Source organism: Aquarana catesbeiana, linkage group LG01 (assembly GCF_042186555.1).
Source record: "Aquarana catesbeiana isolate 2022-GZ linkage group LG01, ASM4218655v1, whole genome shotgun sequence".
NCBI lineage: Eukaryota > Metazoa > Chordata > Amphibia > Anura > Ranidae > Aquarana > Aquarana catesbeiana.
In genome coordinates, this window is record NC_133324.1 from 835,762,267 (window position 1) to 835,783,619 (window position 21,353).

Genomic DNA, 21,353 nt, shown 5'->3' on the forward strand with positions numbered 1-21,353 from the left:
TAAAGGAGAATTGTAGAAAAAAACTATTGGTTAAGCCCACAAGTGTATTTAATACCATTTTTATTTATTTTTTTTTTTTTTTAGTTTTTTTTCCCACCTTTCTGAGATGGGAACGAGGGACACCTATTAGCAAAAGTATGTAGGCATAGGACACACCCTCTGCCACGCCCCCCTTAAAGGAGAATTGTAGAAAAAAAATTATTGGTTAAAATTATTGGTTAAACCCACAAGAGTTTTTTTTTTTTTTTTTTTTTTTTTTTACGACTACTATTTCTTTATACTGGCTTTTTGAATTTACAGTTGCAGCAATTTAGAAATTGAGTGAAAGGTTTAGCACTGTAAAACACTTTTTGATAAGTAGTGCATTAGAGTAGAGACCAAAATGAGGGACAGAGGGACATTCTTCCAAATCAGGGACAGTCCCTCAAAATCAGGGACAGTTGAGAGCTATGCTTTAATAAACACTCAGAGGAAAAATGAAGCAGGTGTGTTAAAAAGGAAAAACAAAACTGTCTTTCATCTGAAGAGCAAAAGCAGTTTCTCCGAGAAATTGTAAAGTGGAACTCCCCCTCCGAGCTATACGGTGTCACCGGTTAAGGTGAACCCACATGAATTGCAGGGAGCAGTTTTTTCTTTTGTAGTAAAGGTATCTGGAGAGGAATGCTGTACTGGCCCATGGCCAGTAAGGGCTCACTGAGCTGGATAAAGTTTCAGTTTGGATGTGCGGGAAGTTGCTTGTGTTAGTCGGGAGTGAGATTCTGGTTTGGTGAGTTTAAGGGCAGGGAGTATACCAGTTAGAGACAGGCTTTTCACTGCGAGTGAGCAGAGGGAACTGATAAGACAGCCCCAGCCAACCCCTTGTGCTTCTCACCACGAATATTACTTCATCTCTCGCTTTATTTAACTCAAGCGAAGGGGGGCTTTTTTTTTTTTTTTTTTAATCTCTGGGAGGGTTTGCATACCTTTAATGTTTTGTGTCTAGTCAGGATTTTTTTTTTTTTTTCATTAAGAAATATCCTTCTGAGCCTCTATTTAAAATATTGGAATGTGCAGCTTTTGGGCAGTGCGGATTTGAGATTAGTGAGGACCTGCTAATTGAGAGTTTGTCGGTTGTGCATTTTTTTCCAGGGCTCAGAAAGGGGAAAAACTGACAGAGGGTGAAGCCTGGAGTGAAGTCTGAAGGGCTTGGCTGCTATCAGGAGGTGTATGTTCTTCTCTCTCTCCTGAGACAATATAGGAGATGCAGTAGCTTTGCAGTCACGCTGAGACATCTCCGAGCTCGAGAGCACTTTTTTTTTTTCGCAGAGCAGATCGGCGAAACTGGGCGAAAGACCTAAGATCAGGTAAGTTTTTTTTAAATTTTATGGAATATATTTTAAGATAAGTAAGATGGCTTTGCTTGTCATTTACTGGTTGGTTAAAACAATAATGAAAGTTAAACATTACATTTGTTCAGTATTGTTTTACAGCTGTTAAAGAGTAACATGAGAATCCTGTACATGCTGTGTGATTAGAAGTTTTGCTAGACAAGGACACCTCTCATAGCTCCCACACTACGCACCATGCAGAATCATACGCCAGACCTTGACCTTGCTTACCATATGCTTTGAGCTCTCCAGTAGCAACATAAACAATTACTGAATTGGCTCATTTGAGGCTTGTATGTAAACTTTAACAATAAAGCTGGCCACACATGGATCATTTTTTTTTATTTTTGATAAGTTTGAAAAAAAAAAAAAAACAGATTCCCCCATCCACACAAGCAAGGTGGATAGTGGAATTTTCCCTGCTATGCTATTGGATGCTGACAGTGGGGACTGCCGGAATACATGGATCAGAGCTGCAGCCGATTGGCTGCAGGTGCTGGACAAACTAAAATGTACTAACCGTCTCATTCAAGAGCTGTCAATCATTACATCGACTCCAACAAACAGAAGCAGCCACACGTGGATTAAAATTCAGCGGACCCTGCTGAACCGGACGAATTTCGATCCATCCATAACCAGCTCAAGGCTACTTTCACACTGCAGTGCCCAGGCAGCGCCCGGCCATTAGCGATAAAATGCCGCTTGTTTTTGCAGCGCTTTTCGGCCACTAGCGGGCGGTTTTAAATCTCGCTAGCGGCCGAAGAAGGGGTTAAAAGCGCCCGTGTTGCGGTTATTCTGAAGCGCTTTTCAGGCGCTTTGGAAGCGCTGCCCACTCATGGGCAGAGCTTTTTGGGAGCGCTGTATACAGCGCACCCAAACCGCTCCAAAGATGCTGCTTGCAGGACTTTTCCTAACGTTCCGCAAGCGCACCGCCCCAGTGTGAAAAGTCATACTGAAATGAATGGGAGGCGTTATTTAATGGCTATTTCTAGCGCTTGAAAACCGCCTCAGTGTGAAGCCAGCCTAAGTGTCTCTGATTTGATTACCAGGTTAAAATAAAGCGAAAAAATGCGTGAAATAATGAACTGGTAAGCTGCAATACTACACATTTTTGTTCTTGGCTTTTAGATTATTATTATTATTATTATTATTATTATTATTATTATTATTATAATAATACAGGATTTATATAGCACCAACAGTTTGCTCAGCGCTTTACAACGTTAGGTTTAGAATATATAATACTGCTTAATAACGTTTAGCAGTGTGCAGCAACAGTGTGCAAAGTGCGACAACCCAATAGAATTTTAGTTCTCTGTAGTCAGGCCAGCAAAGATTTTTTTTTTTTCTGCAGTGGATTATTATACAAAATTGAACATATGTTTGCCATACAAGTGGATAGAATTTTTATCTTTAGAGAACAAGCAGGATTGATTACTGTTTATGTTACAAACATTAGTACAATGTGTTTTTGTAGTATTGTTGGCAGAGATTAGCAAACTCTCCGAAAAGGTTCTTCTCTGCAGTCCGCAGGTTGCTATGACCTCAGTGTAACACCAATCTGTCATGATCCAGAATCTGCGCACTTTCCATGACAATCTGAGGAGACACGACAGAGACTTTTAAAATCGTCCTCAATCCTCTTTCACAAGAATACCGATCAGGAGGGCTGAAACCCCAGTTGGTATGAACTAGTTTCACATTACTTGTCAACTGTCACCTTATAATTTGCTATTCCTTTTACAAACACAAGTATTATATTTGTGTAGTCATCACTTAGAAAATGTGACAGTCTAACAAAAGATTTAAATCCCTGAAAACTCCCTAATTTTTAATAGCGGTAAGCGGTAACATGATATCACCCATCAATCTGTATACCTAAAATGATACTGTTACCACCTTTTTTATTATAGAAAATTCGATTTTTTTTTTTTTTTTTTTTTTTTTTTTTTTTTTTATATCACCTTGAAACTCCTCTAATATATGCCAGTCACTGTCCTCCAGCTCCAGTGTACAAAACTGCATTGAATTTAAAACTTATCTAAATCCAAGGACAAAATTGTCATGTATTGCAGTTTATGTCGGCCATACAAAATCGTTCGTTTGAATAACTGTTCAATTTTCAACCATTAATGGGGTCACAGCAACGGCCGATTTTCATGCGGCCATCAAATTCGAGTGATCGGGTATGTTGGAAATTTTTTTTTTTTTTTGAGAAACTAACAAACGTCTAATCAATGATGGGAGAATCGTGCGACAAATATAATCAAAAAAGAAATGCGCATGAGCTGTGACCTGGAAAGAAAAGAATATTCCCAGAAACAAATTTTCTTTTTCGTAACCACATGAAGTGAAATTGAAGGCTTGGTTGGTCAAATTCCGAAATGAATGGTAGCATCATCGGATTACAAAACGCACAAATCGTCCGGAAGTAAACTCATGTATGGCCCACGTTACCAGCCCTAAGATGTGGTGGCTGCCTTTGTTTTCTGTAACAGGTGTTTGTTTCCCTTATTTTCACCTGGTGATGCTGCCAGTAACACACTTCCTGTCCTAGGATGACAACACTCAGGGCTGGTTTACAGCACAAAAACGCACTCCAGAAGCCGTAGTGGATGCGTTTCTGAATGCGTGTTTTTAATGCGGATACATTCCAGGTGCTTTTTTCTTCTTTTTTTCTGTTTTTTCTCACCATACTGGGGTCCAGTGCTTTTTTGGTGCGTTCCAGTGCATTCTGGTGCATTTTTGTTGCGTTTTACTTCGTTCCCGTACAGTTCAGTGCAGGAAAAATGCAACATGTTCTATTTTTTTTTCTGGAACTGGAAAGCTCTGGCACTGACTGCACTGGTGTGAACTATGCCATTGGAAACCATATAACCTACTTTCCATGCGTTTTTGATGCAGAAAAAAAAACGCACTGGACTGCACGTGGTGTGAACTGGCCCATACTGTATCTATGGAGGGGCAACATTTTCAACCCAGGAAAAGAAGTATGTAAAGACTACAGGCTCTCTCAATAACATAGGGGAAAGTGTTCCGTAGTCAGACAGAGATGGAAACATTGTAACTGATAACTGTGCAAGACAGACAGAGCAAAAGAAGTTGTCAGCTCTTGGGATTTCTGTTTTGCACTTTTGAAACAAATATTACACCACACATTCAGTGCAGGGCCGTCTTTAAGGCAGGGTAAAAAGGGGCAGCTGCCCTGGGCCCTGTCATTGTTGTGGGGCCCAAAGCAGCTGCCTCATACTTGCCAACTATCCCAGTTTAAATTCCCTTGTCCCTTGAGGTTTTAGTTTCTTGCTGTGTCCTGATATCTCAGTGTGAAGTGCTGCTACTGTGTACAGATGACTCATCTGCAAACCCTGTGTTTACATTTAAATAACCACCATTCATATGTAAATAGCTGCATCTGGCGGCATAGATATGTAAATAAAGACGGCATTCAAATGTATATCATGCCCCCTGCAGTGAGGAGATGATGTGCTGTAACCTCTAGCAACCAATCAGTGAGCAGTATTACTGTACAGTAATCTCTACCAGCCAATCAACAAGCAGAAATCATGTGCTGTAACATCTAGTAACTAATCAGTGAGCCGTAATGTATGCTCTAACCTCTAGCAACCAGTCAGTAAGCAGTAATAATACACTGTAACCTCTGGCAACCAATCACAATCATTGCCTGATCTGATACAGTAAACTGATTTTAGGTCTAGCTGCTATTTATTGTATGACTCAGAGCAGGTGGAGAGAGCAATTGTATGGGGGGGGCAAGAAAATGTTTGCCCAGGGTCCAATCAATATTAAAGACGGCCCTGATTTAGTGGTATATTTAACAGACCAAAAGGAAGCAATTGAATTTTAAGTAAAATGAAGAAGTTGATTGTAAGTTTACGTACCCCTTAATGTCTCAGCATACACTAGTGCTCAGTGGTAGTTTTTGTTCTAATTGTGTCTTAGTCGCACTAAAATGAAAATCAGCATTTCTGTTGGTCTATGTGGAAGTTACAGCCCCATCTGGTCATTCTGCCCCCCCTGAAGAAAGCCTGATGTGGTTATGAGGGCTGGTGAAATGGTGACCCCTAATTTGCATATCTACACTACCATATATTACCAGGTGATATTTAAAAACGTTTAGTGTGTGAGCAATGCATCCAAAAATATTTCATAATGAATTATGGATTAGCATGATTAAAGATGCCATTGTGATTGCTACATAAGACTATCATCTGTGGTTAATCGCAGCATTGCATAATTAGAGTGCAATCACTATAGAAGTTAAAGCGAAACTAAACTCTCTCAGCCAACATTAACTAATTTGAATCCTTATGCTGCTCGCCATAGTAAATATATAGGAAAGTATTTTTTACTTGTTTTAGGCTGGGTTCACACCATTGCGAATTGAATGCAGTTTACCGCATCCAATTCGCAATAGCAGGAGATTTTGACCAGCTCTCTATGGAGTCGGTTCACATATCTCCACAGGAGGTCCAGTGCGAATTGCACAAAAACACTCTGCGTCTTTTGGTCAGTTTCAGGTTCGAATACAGCCCAAAATTCGGGCTAAAATCGGACTGGAAACGGTGAACCCCTGCTGTGAGCCGCATGCGGCTCACATGTGACAGAAGAAATAGGGAGTCCGCGCTAATGGGTGTAATTAGAAGCCTAGGTGGGAAGTATATTCCTAAATTGATAGACTGCTGCCCTCACATACGCTGACTCCACAGGGGGTGGAATGAGCGGAAAAAGTGAAAAAAGAAAAGTGTGTGAGTGTGGCGCTGTCCCAGAGTTGTAAAAGAAATGTCTGCATATATACAATTTTATCCAAAGTGTCACGTGTGTATTCCCTTAAGTGAAATATGTATATGTATGTAATAACTGCCATACATATTTCACTTAAGGGAATACACACGTGACACTTTGGATAAAATTGTATATATGCAGACATTTCTTTTACATCTCTGGGACAGCGCCACACTCACACATTTTTTTCTTTTTTCACGGCTCACATGTGAACCCAGCCTTACATTTTTTTTGCATGTCTTCAGTTGCTTCCTATTTTTTGGCCAAAATGTTGTCATGGGATTTTTTTTCTTTCATCTGGAGGAGGGGAAGGGGAGGGCTTTGCCAGCTAAGAAAACCCAAATACTGCTGTCAGAATCTGTGACTCGTCAGATTAGGTAACGGAAGTGACGTTCCATCAGCTGTGCATGCATCCAGTGAAGTGAGCGTATATATGAATAAATATAGTATGTTGACATCTGTGATGCTGTTTTCATGTCACAATTTGAAAGAAGCTGGACGCCAGCAGTAGGAAGGTGGTGGAGGCCATGTTGGTACACCCCGCACTGCTCAGCGCTAAACCTTTAGGCTTTCAAAATTAAACTTCCAAACAGCATCACAGATGTCAATATACTATATTTATATACGCTCACTTTATTGCTAAAATTAGTCTGAAATTCAAGACATAGCTGGGTGTAGTAAGATGTCCACTACCTTCTTCTGACTGCAGGTGTTCTGTCAGATTATCAAACCTGGTAGCGGTGGACGCATGCGCAGCTGATGGATTGTCACTTCTGTTACCCAATCTGACGGGTCCCCAATCTGATGGGTCCCCTGAGCTAAGGGCAGATGGATTCCAGGAAGTAAATCATACACGAATCATCTGTCCTTACTTAAGATGGCCACAGCCAGAAATTCTAGGAGGTGTTTTTCAAAATGATTTCTCAGCAAAATAAAGCATGGAGAAATGGATGGATAGGTTGGTTTGCTATGAATATTAAAAATAGATTAAATAATGTTTTTAGTTTGTGGTGCTCAGATACAGTTTAGTTCCTCTTTAAAGGATGTGATTTATTTCAGCAATCCACACTCTGTCACAGATTTTTAAGTACATGGCCCACACAGCTGAATATCACCCATGTAGTAGGGTTTTTAAAGAGCACAATCCCTGTATTATATAAGTCTTTTAGAAAACGTGCACCTGATGTGTATATTAGGACATATATGTCAGTAAATAGCTTTTGGCTTTGTTCATTGCATTTTATAGTCTAATTTTATAAGGGGTATGCACCTGAATGGTTTGTTGGGAAAATTATATAAGTAATCCACAATCAATAGCAGGTGGATTGTGGCCACGCGGATAACACTACTAAAAATTGCCCTTGTATTTTAGGCCCAGGGCCGGAGCTACCACTAGGCAAACTAGGCAGCCGCCTAGGGCGCACTGCTGCCTAGGGTGCCCGGCCACTGGTGTTCCTACCCTCTTCTCTCTGCAGCAAGCAACTAAGTCTCAGCATCAGCAGACAGCCGCCGCTCCATTCGCACATAGTGTCAGAGGCACAGTGGCGACGGAGGACTGTGTCTGTGCCCCGACTCCCATATGAATGGAAGCAAGCAAACATTCATTGATGGGCGCTGGTAGGCTGCATTTGATGGGCCCTGGTGAGGCTGCATTTGATGGGCGCTGGTGAGGCTGCAATGATGGGTGCTGGTGAGCTGCATTTGATGGGCACTTCATTAAAAAGGTGGGGTATACATGGGCAGGTCAAAGGGGGTGGAGTCAGGGGTGGAGCCAAGGGGGGTCAGCAAAATGAGGTTTCGTCTAGGGTGTCAAAAATCCTTGCACCAGCCCTGTTTAGGCCTCATAGCAGTCTTTGTTTATAGGTGACTTGGGAGAACATAAATTACAAAAATGCATACATTTAGTAAGTTTGTTGAGCTGTTTATTATAACTGGTTACCAGTCATTTTTGTTTAACATAAAATATAAATGCAGAATGCACAAACTGGTTTTCTGGTGAACCTGACCTGACCTAAAACATTTCTATGATAACCGTGCTGAAGTACATACACCTTTCAGAACTTTAGAGGGTAGTAGATGTTTTGGGGTTTGATAGTTGAATGATATTGGTGGCCAGTAGGAATGAGCTCCGGTTTGGTCCAAATTTGTGTTCGGACTGAACCCGGAAGGAAGCTGTCACTCCTGCCCCCTGCAGCTCAATCAACTGCAGCTAGGGCATTCCCACCCCACAGCTGCAGGTGCACAAAGGGCAGGATGCTCTTGACATCCATGACCTAATATGGCCACATAGTCATGTTAGGTCAATGTAGGGTTGCCACCTCATCCCTTTAAACCTGAACACATATTAATTACACAGGTTCTGAGGCTAATTTAATGCAGATGAGGAACTAAGTAAGTTTAATCACCACCTTAATCAGCCATAGAACCTGTGTAATTAGTATGTGTTCAGGTTTAAAGGGATGAGGTGGCAACCCTAAGAACACTTTGGGTTAAACCCAAGAAGGTTCACTTTCAGCATCTATTAAGCGTAAGCAATCACAGCAGATAAAATAATTTACCCATATATTGGAAACTCTTTGCTTACTTGTAAAGAGCTATGTAAAACTGTTGGCGTTATATAAATCCTGTATAATAATAATAATACTTGATTTTTATATGAATACCAAAGTAAGTCTGTCCCTATGGAAAGTCATTACCATGACTTTGACATTGAACAATGTACATTGTGTGAAAGTTGAAAAAAGCTCATTTACCAGTGCAGCCATTAAACTTCATATACAGTAGCATTAAGCTACCCATACGTAACATTGTGGATTATTCCAATTATCAGATATCAATTGTATGTGTACAGATCTTAAAATGGATAGTATAGCCATATGTTTAATGCTAATGTCTGATTGGCCATTGAAAGGCTCATACTCCCCTAATTAATAGGGAAGGTTGTTTAACTCCTGATAATTGGTTTAAGCGACAATGAAAGTGAAACTCTAGCCCAAGCATCTTTGTTATTTCAATAGAGTTGGGATTTTGTAAAGTTTTTTTTTTTTTTTTTTTTGTTTTTTTTTTTTTTGTTTTTTTTTTTTTTTTTTTTGCTTTTTTTGCTTTTTTTGCTTTCTGTGCCCCTGTTTAAAAAAATTTATTCTCTTCTTAAACTGGTGAGGAGTAGTCACCAGGACAGGAAATGAGAGGAGCATCTCCATTGGGAACACAGAGTAATATGTTAAAGTTACGAACTGTCACTCTCCAGCAGGACTGGACTGGGACAACAATTTGGCCCTGGACTTCATCCAGACCGGCCCACTTTAATTTTGAAAACACGCACAAAAACAGTATTATAAACTATACGCAATTGCGCAAAAAAAGCCTCCCCTGGGGACCCTTACATCAGGGTCCCCAGAGAACCCCCCTCCTTACATCAGGGTCCCCAGAGAACCCCCCCCTTACATCAGGGTCCCCAGAGAACCCCCCCCTTACATCAGGGTCCCCAGAGAACCCCCCCTTACATCAGGGTCCCCAGAGAACCCCCCCTTACATCAGAGTCCCCAGAGAACCCCCCTTACATCAGAGTCCCCAGAGAGCCCCCCACCCCTTACATCCGATTCCCCAGAGAGCCTCAGTCTTGCATCAGGGTCCCCAGAGAGCCTCAGTCTTGCATTAGAGCCCCCTCCTTACATCAGGGTCCCCAGAGAGCCCCCCCCCTTACATCGTCCCCAAAGAGCCTTCTCCTTCAGGGCCCCCAGAGAGCCCCCCCTTACTTTAGGGTCCCCAGAGAGCCTCCCCCTTACATCAGGGTCCCCAGAGAGCCCCCCTTACATCAGAGTCCCCAGAGAGCCCCTGCCTTGCATCAGGGTCCCCAGAGAGCATCCCCTTTACATCAGGGTCCCCAGAGAGCCCCCTGTTACATCAGAGTCCCCAGAGAGCCCCCCTTACATCATGGTCCCCAGAGAGCCTCAGCCTTGCATCATGGTCCCCAGAGAGCCTCAGCCTTGCATCATGGTCCCCAGAGAGCCTCAGCCTTGCATCATGGTCCCCAGAGAGCCTCAGCCTTGCATCATGGTCCCCAGAGAGCCTCAGCCTTGCATCATGGTCCCCAGAGAGCCTCAGCCTTGCATCATGGTCCCCAGAGAGCCTCAGCCTTGCATCATGGTCCCCAGAGAGCCTCAGCCTTGCATCAGGGTCCCCAGAGAGCCTCAGCCTTGCATCAGGGTCCCCAGAGAGCCTCAGCCTTGCATCAGGGTCCCCAGAGAGCCTCCGCCTTGCATCAGGGTCCCCAGAGAGCCTCCGCCTTGCATCAGGGTCCCCAGAGAGCCTCCGCCTTGCATCAGGGTCCCCAGAGAGCCTCCGCCTTGCATCAGGGTCCCCAGAGAGCCTCCGCCTTGCATCAGGGTCCCCAGAGAGCCTCCCCCTTGCATCAGGGTCCCCAGAGAGCCTCCCCCTTGCATCAGGGTCCCCAGAGAGCCTCCCCCTTGCATCAGGGTCCCCAGAGAGCCTCCCCCTTGCATCAGGGTCCCCAGAGAGCCTCCCCCTTGCATCAGGGTCCCCAGAGAGCCTCCCCCTTGCATCAGGGTCCCCAGAGAGCCTCCCCCTTGCATCAGGGTCCCCAGAGAGCCTCCCCCTTGCATCAGGGTCCCCAGAGAGCCTCCCCCTTGCATCAGGGTCCCCAGAGAGCCTCCCCCTTGCATCAGGGTCCCCAGAGAGCCTCCCCCTTGCATCAGGGTCCCCAGAGAGCCTCCCCCTTGCATCAGGGTCCCCAGAGAGCCTCCCCCTTGCATCAGGGTCCCCAGAGAGCCTCCCCCTTGCATCAGGGTCCCCAGAGAGCCTCCCCCTTGCATCAGGGTCCCCAGAGAGCCTCCCCCTTGCATCAGGGTCCCCAGAGAGCCTCCCCCTTGCATCAGGGTCCCCAGAGAGCCTCCCCCTTGCATCAGGGTCCCCAGAGAGCCTCCCCCTTGCATCAGGGTCCCCAGAGAGCCCCCAACCCCCCTTGCATCAGGTTCCCCAGAGGGCCTCCCCCTTACATCAGGTATAGCCCCAAAAGCAACCCCCTAGTGACACCACTGGCTGTAACTGAAACCGACCCACTGAGCCATTAGCCTGCTCTCCAGGATATGGATATATTGTGCCAAAAAAGAAGAAAATAGAAGCCAGCAAATATCTGGCTGTCAGTTGGTACCTTTACTCTTGTATTTCTCTTCATTAAATGAGGTTCATCAGTTGTTGTGGGTCATCTTTTGTGCTCTGGTTTAATAATGCATAGTACTTCAGTTTCTTCTTCTCTGGTAAGTGAACTTTCTTAGTTCTCCAGGAACAATTGTCTGTATCAGCACTCTAGTGTTCCATTTGTATACTCCTGAAGTGAATGTTAGGCTCGTATCAGACTCCATTCTTTCTTTGAAGGGAAAACTGTATGTTTTTCCTTCATTGGGGTGGTGCATTGTTGTGATATGGCTGTAGATTGCACAGGCATCTACCAAATATTAGCTTTACTACTGCTTTGAAAAGTAACATCCTGTATACATCCTCATACGTTTTTGGATCCCGATCATAGAAGCTTTATGTCATAACCTTTTTATCAGTTATTCATAACTGAAGGCAGAATGGTCAGTGTTGCATGTAGCAACCAGCTCAGCTTCTCCCTTTCGGGTTTCAATGGCATAGTAGAGCAATAAATTGTATGTAAAGGCAAAATTAAAAGAAAAAAAAAATGAAAAACAAAACATTTATTACGAGGTACAGAATAATATTCACAACACACTGAACCACTATGTTATATTACCACCCTCAGAATAATTGGACACTGGCAAAGCAAAGCAGTAAAGACAGCCCAGTATAACACTTTACATCCCCCTTACAAGCCTCAGTTCTTTGCTAGTGTTTTCAGGAGATCAGACATCTTTTATTTTTGCTCTGAGAAGACCTCCCTTCAACACATTTTTCTTCTAGAAAGAGTCTCCAGTTGCTGCATAGTCACTGAGGCATCTTTTTGCAGCTTCCTGTTATTTCCTAGCTGGTAGCTAGTGGACCATACTCTGCAAGGAAGAAAATTAGGGACCAGCCTTTAATGTCACCCTCTGGGCACTGGATCCTGCATTTGAAGCTCACCTAAGCATGTGGTGCAGCACAATGAATTAGAAGATGACGAGTACTCTACAGATCCATAGCCACAGCACACTAGTCTGGGGTTCATCTCTCAGCTGCATCTCCCTTTCTTCAGTCAGAGTTCCTTATTGTCATTTCTAAAGGTCCCTGTAGGGGACCTCCTGCTGCTCTATCACTAGGTGGATTTGTCAGTTCATCATTCAAGCTTATGACCTTAGGAACAAGATTCCCCTTTCTCAGCCAAAGTGAACTCCACTAGATCAGTCAGTGCTTCATGGGCTTTCCAGGATAAGTCATATGGTTCTCTGATTTGCAAGACTGCCATCTAGACTTCTGTTCCAATGTTTGAAAGGCAGCCACCTGGTCTTCTGTTTACTTGTTCATTACATTTTATCAGGTGGATGTTCAAGCCTCAACTAATGCCTGCTTTGGTTGTAAGATTCTGTTGGCTCCCTTGAGGCCCCCCTGTAAACCTATTGTGCTTGTGGGCCTATTAGCATTTTGTTTTCTTTTGCTCACACATCAGCTGGACTACTTTTGGACATCCCTGTGTTTCAGAATATGATCCTGTGTCCTGAAATGTATGGCTAAGAAATTGTTATTTTTGCCTCACCTATAAAAATCTTTTTCTTGGAGTACATTACAGGACACAGATGCCTCCCCTCTGTTCATATGATCCACTCCTATAATTTCTTGATGTTAAACTGAGGCACGCTGGTAGCAGGAGGGGTTATACTGGACTGTCCATACAGCTTTGCTTCTCAGCAATACTTCCACATTTCTCCATGTTTATAGCTATAGCTTTGGCTATAGCTGGCAACACTAATCATTGTATTCTGCTGGTGAGAAAGGTTCCCTGCTGGCAGAATACAACAGCACAGTGGTAGGATTCTTCCATCCACATTGAATGTGTGGATGGGGGAATTGGCTTGGTTCAATAGCTGGTTGAACAAAAGAAAATGAATTATGTATGGCTTGCCTTACACTTATCAAACCGATATAACAAAACACTTTCAATGATATGCTTAGAAGATCAAAAGGGTGCTAATAGGAGTTAATTGTTGGGGGTTTTACATACACATTAAATGGGAGATGACTCTATATTTTGGGTAACCTTCTTTCAGATATTTTCATGAAGTTCAATGTCTAAAAGAGGAACCATCTCTTTGTCTCATATTATATATCAGATTTTCCTTTTATGTTCCTGTTCTGGAAAAATGACTAGTGGAGTTTGTTTGGTTGGTATGGCCAATGCAATGTTGTTGCAGTTCTGCTTTCCAACAATGATAAATGCACCTATTTCCTTATTTAATTTTTTCCTCATTTAAAAAAAAAAAAACTGGAGAAAGATAGATATATTTTTCATTCACCCTAAAATACCTTTTTCAAAAGTGATGCTTATCAATTTATGAGGAGTAATATCTTTATGAGGCACTCAGTCACCTGCCTTGTGGAATACCTTAACTACTCACAAACCTCTGTCTTAGCTTGAAGTGGAAAGAGCCTACCAAACTTCCTATCACTGGAGCTCCACCTCACCTTTCGAACAGAGATAGAGATACAGTCCTTGCTGTAGCCTGAAAGCTCCAAGAACAGAAGTCCTGCAATATGAGTTCCATTGCTGGAAGGTTATTTGCAGGAAGTATTTTAGTGAGATACAGGGATGTCTTAGAGACAAAGATTAAATTTAGCGTATACGTTTTCCCAAGCAGGTTACAGATCCAGGATAAAGGAACCACCAATATGATTGACAAGCCCTCCAAAGTGAGTGACTAGTTCATTACTGCTAAGTGACAAAGTTCTAAACTACTTTACACTGCAAGTGTCTAATGTTAACCATGGCTCCAAACTTAGGATCTCTGCTTTGTTTTTTTCCTTCACAGGTGCCCATTTTTGGTCCCTCTAGACTTCAATCGGAACTCCTAAAAATGCAAAAAAATTTTCATGACGCCTCCTAGTGACTAGCTTTCTATTGGCTAAAACAAAAATACTCAAGCCCTAACAATGTGTACAAATGCATAAACACTCCCAAAACACTAAAAGCAGATCAAGTGTGAACCCAGCCTAATGGAATACATTACTTATTTTCATTTTTTGACTATGAAAATTATCTAACATTGCAACTTTAGTTAAACATTGTAAGAATGTTTTTATTCAGTTCTAAAATCCCTGCTTTTTTGCTCCTGGGTGTTAAGGACATTGGATGTTACAATTATTGGGACGTGGGCTCAACCAGAATTTGGGTGCTTGTACTGCAGAGCTGTGTATGGTTGTGCATTTCATTTGTAGACACCTGTCTACCTTACTGCTACCTTAGGGAATCAAGGCCCTAAAATGTAGGTCCCAGTGCTGAGAATATGTGTTATAATGTATGTTTGAGTTTCCTTCATTTCCATTGCACAAGGGATAAATTACATTAAAGGCGAAGAGGTCAAATACCTTTTTAAATAAGTGCTGCATCCTTGTGCCTTATCTATTACACAGAGCAGAGGAGGAAATGAAGATCATTGAACCCTGTACTATCATACACATGAGCAGTAGAGCAGGGGTGGGAAGTTCAATGAGTCGGGTTCCTAAGAAGTTGAACACTTAAACATTCTAAATTCTGATATTTAATATGGAGTGTCTCAAGATTAGCAGTTGGTATATTGTACATAGAATATTTTAGCCTAAAGCAAAGGGTTATTTGGGCTGGATTCACACTACATGTACTATTTCTAGCGCACATTGACACCAAGTGAATGTACTTAATTGAACATGCATTTTGTTAGTTCAGTCTTATTTTATTAGTATTTTTATAAAGTTCAGAAAACACAATGAGTACAGCACTTGGGAATAACAGGTCACAAGACATAGTCAGCATAATGAACATCACCATTGGATGAATACTATAAACAAAAGAAAATCCAAGGCCCTGGTAGTAATAATACAGGCCTCAAAGTCACATGAAAAAAGAAGAGAAAAAAGGACAGTCCGGGATCCTAAAGAAAAAGAAAAACAACAAGGTGGCAGGGTGTAGAAAATAAGAAAAAGGAAAGGGGAAAGGTGGGGCAAGAGGGATAAGGGGTGATGCTTCCCATCTGACCCTGTTATCTCAGATCTGGAATGTCCACCTCAGGAGGAGAGAATGGCTCAAAACTCTTGCGAATCATGGAATAAGGTCCAGGTGGCCCAGGTCACAGTATGTTTAGCCAACCTATCGTGCTCCGCTGCTAGTAAATGGAAATGTAAAGAGTTTGTGGATGGAGGAATTGAGTCAGTTTTTTTGGTTCAACCAGCTGGATGAACTAAAAAAAGTGACATATCTATGGGCTCCCTTACACTCGCTTCTTTTCCATTGACAGGTTGTCACAAGAACTGCAAGTGTTGGAGTAGCAATGGCAACATTCATTTGACTGGAACTCTGGGACTGCTTTTTACATTACATCTATATGAGAAAAAACTTCCATAGAACAGTGTACATGATATAGTCTGCATTTACATAAAGTGTGATAATTAGTCATAGGACGTCAGCACTGGCAGTACAGGAGTACAGGCATAGGAATAACATTTTGTAGTCTGTTTTTAAATATTAAACAGAACACCTTTTTATGCAGTTGCTGTATAGTGTGGCATGTCGGGAATGCATTCATGCAGATTTTTAACATTACTGATAGGTCCACTTAAAAAAAAAAAGTACCAATAAATATGGCTATTGTAACTACCTGACTAGACTTGATTTTAGAATCAAGTTAGAATGGGCGAGGGAACTCAAGTGTTATAAGCCAGTCAGTAATATTGCCTTTTTTACTATACTGTTAGTCTAACCCAATGAACTTAAGCTGGCCATACGTGGCTCAATTTTTTTCGTTCAGCCAACTGATTCGAGCTGGATGGGGAAACCCTCCCCATTTTGTCACTGTATTCTGACATCAGGACTTCCCCGCCAACAGAATATACTGCTCATTGCTGCAGCCCATTGGCTGCATGCACTGATCAAGAGAACATACTGTATATTAAGAACAAGCCTGTTCATAAAAATATAGATCAACTTTTCATAGACGGGAATGTTCATACATGGAATGAAATTCATCCAGTTCAGCAGCTTAACTGACAGCAGGAGTAAGCAGAGTGGCTCATCATTGTGGTTATTCTCCATTATTGACCAGTCAGCAGGCTGAGGGTGGGTCTGCAACTGTATTTGAGAAAAAGATCACAAGACTGTTTACTTGTACCTCCATTGTGTTGTTGTCTGTTTGCCTGGAATTTGAAAAACACTGCTCAGCTTTGTGAAGTCTTCAGGAAACTCTTGTCAGAATTAATTTAATTAAATGTGGGATTTTTCATAATTTAGGGCTAATTCACACTGCCCACACACTAAACTTCAGCGATTTAGTGTGTAGGCAGCTCTCCGTTCTGGCTGTAGTGGGCCAGTGGTAGGGAATGAGGGGTTAGTGTTGCAATAAAATGGCGGCCGGCTGTTTTTGTGGTTCTCACCTTGACAAAATGGAGCCGACACCGGAAGGGACGCTAATACACCTCCATCTATGGGCTACATAAACCTAGCCGGTTTACACAGACTATAGAGACTCCTAATGGCACGCAGTTGCGCGAAACGGGGTTGAGCAGAGCAAAGCGAAATTGATAGCGTTCCTGCCACCACTCCAAGCTAGACTGGTGGCTTTTTATGTAAGTCTACTAAGCGGCATTTGTCATCTAGTTTTATGTGGATGTTTTTGATCTGTGTATGCATTTTGTATCATTAAATACTGCACTATGGGGTTGATTTACTAAAGGCCAATAGACTGTGCACCTTGGAAAGTGCAATTGCACTCTGTAAGTGCAGTTGCTCCAGAGCTTAGTAAATGAGGTAAAGCTTCACTTTGCAAAGAATACCCAATCACATGCAAGGAAAATAAAAAAAACAGCATTTTTGCTTGCACATGATTGGTTGATGAAAGTCAGCAGAGCTTCTGCTCATTTACTAAACTCTGGAGCAACTGCTCTTGCCGTGTGCAACTGCACTTTCCAAAGTGCACAGTCTTTTTGCCTTTAGTAAATCAACCCCTATGAGAATTTATCTTGCATCTATTGGTTCCTTTTGAATTTGAATTCTGTTACAGGGGGAGAATTACTAAAAGTGGTGCACACAGAATTTGGTGCAGCTGTGCATAGTAACCAATCAGCTTCTAACGTCAGCTTGCTCAATTAAGCTTTGACAATAAAACCTAAAAGCTGATTGGTTACTATGCAGAACTGCACCAGATTCTGTGTGTACCAGTTTTAGTAAATCTCCCCCACAAACCTCTGGTAGAGTAGAGAAGTGCAGTTGTCGATTTTAAAGTGGTTGTAAAGGCACAAGTTTTTTTTTACCTACATGTATTCTATGCACGAAGGTAAAAAACCTTCTGTGTGCAGCAGCCCCCCCAGCTCCCCCTAATACTTACCTGAGCCCCCTCTCGAATCAGCAAAGTCCATGAGAGCCTTGCCTTTCTGGGGCTCGCACTCCTGATTGGCTTTTGGCAGCAGCAGGAGCCATTACTGAGTGTCAATCACAGCCAGTGAGCCAATCAGGAGATGGAGGGGGCAGGGCCGAGTCACGGCTCCGTGTGTGGATGGACACACAGAGCCATGACTCGGGAGTGTACCTGTTTGGGCACCTGGCAGGAGGGAGGGCCCAGGAGCGCCAGAAGAGGATCTGGGCTGCTCCGTGCAAAACCACTGCACAGAGCAGATAAGTATAACAACTTTGTTATTTAAAAACAAAAAGCAACGCTTTAATATCGCTTTAACAGTGGTGGAGAAAGCTAGATCATGAAGGATATTTCAAGTGCATATTGCTGTTCTATCTTTAGACAGCATTTTGCTGTGGTAAGCTTGCAATCTTCCCACAGGTGGTAAATAAATTCAGTGGGTGTTTCTTCATGTATGGTGAAGGTGTGAACAGAAGCCACCAGGATTCACTATTTGTTCACTGGTCACACATGAAATATTCTGGATTGTGAGTCGTCATTGCAAGAACTTTTTTTTCTTTGAATCAGGGACACTTTTATGTTTATGGTGGATAATATAGATTCACATATCTGTAGCGGGCACCTACTTTTAGGTAGGTGACCCTTTTTGCTAGCTTTCTATGTCAGGTAAATTTAGACAGGCTTATGCTATTACAGCAGGCCTGTTGTTGTCAATTCCCATTTGAGTGGCAGGGTATGTGATAGTCTCGACCAATCATTGATTTGCTTGGTAATGCCCGGGACTCTCATATAAAAAGGGGGTCACGTGGTGTCTGGGGAAGTTCGAGTCCAGTCCTGCTCTGAGGAGCGAGAGAGCCAGTCTGGTTCCCGGAGGGGGAGGTGGAGGTGTTTCCCCTCCGGGGAGCCAACGGAGCTTCACCTTTGCGAGAAGGGTGAAGAACCGGTCCTCATGGAGGAACAGACGACATCTTACAGCATGTAGTCCCTGATGTCATTGGCCGCCCCTGCGGGGAGGGGAGCGGGCCACAAAGAAGAAGAAGAAGAACTAAGAATCATTGCGGGAGAAGTAGAGTCAAGCGGAAGGAAACTGGGTGATGGATCGCTTAGGAGCAACACACGGGCTATTGATCAAGTGAGTGAAAAGCCCAAGGGAGAGGTACTGTCCAGAGGCTGAAGGATGTTGGTACGCAAGTCAGCAAGACAGGTGGTTGTGGCCTGTGACTTTGGGTTAAGCATTGCCCCGGGATTCCAATCGGTCAAGCGGGAGAGGTCATTCAGAGTGACTCTTATCGTTTATTATCTGTCAGAAATCTGCTTCCATCTTCCCTGATAAAGTAATCATCCAGTTTTGAATCGCTGTCACCCGCAATGCTGTGAGTCTTTGCAAGTGAAGCAAGGGAAAGATCAGAAATCAACCAAAGAGCATCTCAAAGAAAGTCCTTCTCCCATCCCAGTTTATGTTGATGAATAAAGCATTAAGAAAAAGCATTAAGGACTGTGACTTTTAAATCTATGGGCTGCGAGGGTTGAGTGGTAAACGTAAATTACAGATATAACAATTATTTAGCCGCTCCTTCGGGGGTAAGCGCTTCATATCATTTATTATTCAGCGCTGTAAAATATCATTTATATGTTTTTTGGGTATATTGTGTATCTATACCTTTTGCATGCAGCGTTATATATTTAGATAGCGCTGACTTTTTCACATTTTGTTACTTCAATTGTGAAGTTGTCTGTTTGCCTGGAAACTTTGTGAAGTCTTGAGGAAACTTATGACAGATTTCTTTTTATTAAATATATGACTTTTCATAATTAAGGGCTAGTTCACACTGCCCACACACTAAACTGCAATGGTTTTCAGTGTGCAAGCAGCTCTCTGTTCTGGCTGTAGTGAGCCAGTGGTATACAGTGACATACAGTGCCTTTCTGTGCTCTCTGATAAGATGCATTTTTATCACAGTTCACTGCACCGCAGCTCTGAGCTGCATTGCGGTGAGAGCAAGTCACATAGGGAACACTTGTTTTCTGTATGTCCTGGTGGTGACATTGTGGAGAAACACCAGTCACTGGACTATATGTGAACAGGCACTTAGTCTAACATCTATCTTACTTTTTGAAGGGTAAGGAAACTATCCCATAAACTTTCTTTACTTTTGTCACTATTCCCCTAAGTAGGTCCCCCCCACTCCCTCCCAAAATCCTATACTTAGCAAGATCTAATTTAAGGCCCGCAGCAATGTTTAAGTCCTTGATCCAGCATCCGCACCTGTGCAGTTCATCCCTATAGGCTTCTATAGGGATTGTAGATCGACAGAAGCAGATCCAATTGTCAGCCTTGTAGAAGGAAAGGGTAGGTGTACTTACCCTCTATATAGGAACTGTTTGCCTTTCCTTTTAGCAATCTGTTAGATTAAAACTTTCAATCTCCAGTACATTTGACTAGGATACAGCATTGTTCTTAACCACTTCAGCCCCGGACCATTTGGCTGCCAAATGACCGAGCCACTTTTTGCGATTCGGCACTGCGTCACTTTAACTGACAATTGAGCAGTCGTGGTATTTGATTACCTCCTGCGGTTTTTATTTTTTATGCTATAAACAAAAATAGAGCGACAATTTAAAAAAGAAGCAATATTTTGTACTTTTTGTTATAATATCCCCAAATTTTTTTTTTTTTTTTTTTAAAAAGCTATTTTTTTTTTCTCAGTTTAGGCCGATACATATTCTTCTACATATTTTTGGTAAAAAAAAAATTGCAATAAACGTATATTGATTGGTTTGAGCAAAAGTTATAGCGTCTACAAAATAGGGGGTAGTTTTATGGCATTTATATTATTATTATTATATTATTTTTTTTTTTTTTTTTTTTACTAGTTATGGCGGCGATCTGCGATTTTTATCATGACACTGACATTATGGCGGACACATCGGACATTTTTGACACTATTTTGGGATCATTGTCATTTATACAGCGATCAATACTATAAAAATGCATTGATTACTGTGTAAATGACACTGGCAGTGAAGGGGTTAACCACTAGGGGGCGGAGAAGGGGTTAAGTGTGTCCTAGGGAGTGATTCTAACTGTTAGGGGGCGTGGCTTACTGTGACATGTCATTGATTGCTGCTCCCAATGAGATTGAGCAGACGATCAGTGTTATGTCACTAGGCAGAACAGGGAGATGCCTTGTTTACAAAGGCACCCCCCGTTCTGCCGTTCTGAGACCCGATCGCGGGACACAGGTGGACATGGAGTCCGCGGGTCCTGCGGGCAGGGTTATGGAGACCGCAGCGTGCGCGCGCCTGCTAGGGGGCAGGTTCAAAGCAACGTATATATACGTTGCTTTGCCTGCCCGTGCCAATTTTGCCAACATAAATGTGCGTGAGGCAGTCGGTAAGCGGTTAATAAACCTGCTATGGCAACACAATCACAAGAGCTTTCTTTTACATTGGTGACCTTTTGCACTTCAAAACGCCTGTACAAAAACGCTACAAAAACTCTGCAAAACCGCACGAAAAAATGCCTGTAAAATAGCAACGCCTAGATGTGAATGGAGCCTAAAAGTGTCAAATCAAGTAAAGTAAATACTGAGTTCACTAATGTATTATGCCCTGACTTCCATGCTGTACTTGT

At 42.6% G+C, this 21,353-nt stretch overlaps 1 protein-coding gene across 4 annotated transcripts in view; it reads left to right on the top strand.

Annotated features, from left to right (window-relative positions):
- The first annotated feature begins 642 nt into the window (after window positions 1-642).
- RBM47 (RNA binding motif protein 47) overlaps window positions 643-21,353 on the top strand; it is a 184,522-nt gene continuing 163,811 nt past the window's right edge. For 2 of the 4 annotated variants that reach the window (XM_073608540.1, XM_073608544.1), the window contains exon 1: window positions 777-1,343. The gene's annotated coding sequence lies outside the window, so the exon portion shown is untranslated. The other 2 variants (XM_073608541.1, XM_073608542.1) reach the window with 2 other exon arrangements.